General features: G+C 26.4%; 1 protein-coding gene and 1 long non-coding RNA gene across 2 annotated transcripts in view; one reads left to right on the top strand and one right to left on the bottom strand.

Annotated features, from left to right (window-relative positions):
- LOC106678757 (uncharacterized) overlaps nt 1–2,676 on the top strand; it is a 107,092-nt gene that overhangs the window by 85,663 nt on the left and 18,753 nt on the right. The gene's annotated exons all lie outside the window — the stretch shown is intronic.
- stac (C2 and C2B_Munc13-like domain-containing protein staccato) overlaps nt 1–2,676 on the bottom strand; it is a 149,083-nt gene that overhangs the window by 145,590 nt on the left and 817 nt on the right. The gene's annotated exons all lie outside the window — the stretch shown is intronic.

Genomic DNA, 2,676 nt, shown 5'->3' with positions numbered 1-2,676 from the left:
TATATATATATATCATAAAATTAAACTCTCATATTAATCCCCATAAATATGTACTATGAAAAGATAGGAGAGACAGTAATGATAACCTGTTTACTCACTGAAGTTAAGGCATAGACTTTGGCACAGTAACGAGGTCGGTCGATAGGGACCATCTCAGATGACCACTTTAAAATAATTAATTCTTCAATAATACTATGAAATTAAAACAGTAAATATTTATTATAAAAAATCATTATCTTCGCACACTTAATCAATCAACACTTAACTCAAAATGTAATATGTAGTGTTGAGCCGAATAAAAAAAAAAAATACTTGATCACCATAAAAGCAGTTATGTAAAAATGCATTTCATTACCTTAACAAAATAATTTTTTTTTTTAAATTGTTGAGGTGAAGAAAACTTCTAATTAGAATATAAACTATTCTATAGTTTGTACTTGTGTCTTGTTTCGGGATATTATTCCATACTCATGTACTATTGTATCCTCATATTTGTCAATTATATAAATTTCTATTTTAAAATCTTGTCTTCTATACACAGTTAATTTTTTTTTTTTATAACCACATTATTAATTTGTATTGGAAGTTTTCTTCACCTCAACAATCAAAGAAAATTAATATAACCAACTTCCAATAAATATTTCTTAATATTTGTTTATGTTTTATATTACAATAAATTTAATTTAAATAATTCCTCTTAAATTTCTTTAAACATTTAATTATTTAGTTGAGAATATATTGATTACATAGCTTAAAATATACTTTTTATCAACTGTAAAAAAAAATAATATTTTGATGAAGTGATTCATAAAATCACTTTTTTTTTTTTTAATAAATTTTATCAACAAAACCACAATATTCTAAAACTTCTATTTGGTATGGATAAAAATATATAAAAACGACCGTATATTTTCATTCTAGTAAGTTTTAAAGACTGTTGTATTGCTGTTTTATACGGTCTAACCTTCAAGAATAGGTCATCTGTGCAACAATTGACAAGACAACAACTGAGAAGCAATTCAAAAGAAAAACGTCATCTCTCAAAAGATATATTTTTTATTGCTTAAGTTCCTTTAAAAAACCACAAAAAAAATTATAAATTTTTGAGGTTAAAAAACTTCCAAAGATGAATATAATCTAGCCTATATTTGTCTTGATTGTACAACGTATCGGGATAATTGTCCCATATTCATCCACCTTTACTATCTTGTCATGTTTTCAATTTCACTATTGATATCATGTCACCCTTATATCATGGTTGAAAATTGTTTTATACTGCATTATTTAATTTATTTTCCATGAACAAGGAAAATTTTCAACCATGATATATGGGTAACATGATTTCAATAGTGAAACTGAAAGGTACATGACTATGGGACAAATGTAATGAAACAGTGTACAATGAAGAAAAATATAGAATAGGGTAAATTCATCTTTAGAAGTTTTTAAGACGTAACAATTTATATAAAATAATATAATCAAACTTCCTAAAAATAAAATCCAGAAAAAAAAGAACGCCAAAATAATTGATTTTTTTTTTTCATTTCTCAAAATTGTTAAACATTTCCTGTTAACTATTTATTTGGTCAACTTTTAAAATTTCTTTCCTCTCCCATTAAATGAGGAATGACCCGGAAATTCTCAAGAAAAAGTTATATAAAAAAAATATTTTCTACCTCCCACCACCTCTATTTTAGGATTCCTTTAAGAAATCCGTGTTACAAAGAACGTTAATCATCAGGAACCTTTATCTAAATAGAAGTAATTAGGCATTGTTTCAATACGATATAATTTGGAATGCTAAAATTTATCTAATCATGATTTTTTTCCAGTATCTTTTCTATAACCAATTATACGGTTTAATGAGACTAAACATTAATAAGATACTGCTAAGTGATTAATAGTCTATTAGCGATGATTTTCGTCATAGAAATCATCACATTAGTTAAAATAAAACTTAGTGCCTGCGAAAGGCGTTCCATGACGTCAGAAACCACCTCACTTCAGTTCCGCGACAGAGTATGCATCATTCATAAATGGCCCTGAATAAGAGGCAGATCTATATATAATCTTTGCAAAAACAGCAGTAGTCTGTACAAAAATTAGATTACAGAAGTAATCTGTAATAGCCCGCATTCGAATTTGGCTAGTAAATAAATTGTTGTAGGCAAATTAATAAACTTGTTATATCCTATTACCTGTACTTTGTACAAATATGTATTATAAAAGTAAACATTCGGTAATAAACTATTGTAATGCCTCAACTAAATCATGATAATATTGTCTGTCAATAAAAAAAAATAAATAATTAAATCCAACAATAGGCTATCCCGGATTGTGATGGATACTCATGACTTGCTTACGAAGCTAATATCAACTGTCGAATAGACAAAATAATTATAGCGTCAATTTAATTTGTCCAAACTATTCCTAAATGATTATTTAATTTCTAAACATTGTTAATAGTGTTACTGAGTCATACTTACATAGCGGAAGTGAATTCATTAACGTGATCACAAGATACAGTTCTGATGTTATATCTAAATGGAGATTTTATAATCCAATGTTACATAAATATTTCACACTTAAATTATTTTTTAAAATAAATTATATGGCTTGGTTAAAAGCCAATACAATTGATTAAAAGACAATATTTCAGAGAGGAATATATATATT

The sequence above is a fragment of the Halyomorpha halys genome, unplaced genomic scaffold (assembly GCF_000696795.3).
Source record: "Halyomorpha halys isolate HHAL.00 unplaced genomic scaffold, Hhal_1.1 Scaffold158.1, whole genome shotgun sequence".
Classification (NCBI taxonomy): domain Eukaryota; kingdom Metazoa; phylum Arthropoda; class Insecta; order Hemiptera; family Pentatomidae; genus Halyomorpha; species Halyomorpha halys.
Note: the sequence above shows the minus strand (reverse complement) of the source record. Positions and strands in the feature narration are given on the sequence as shown.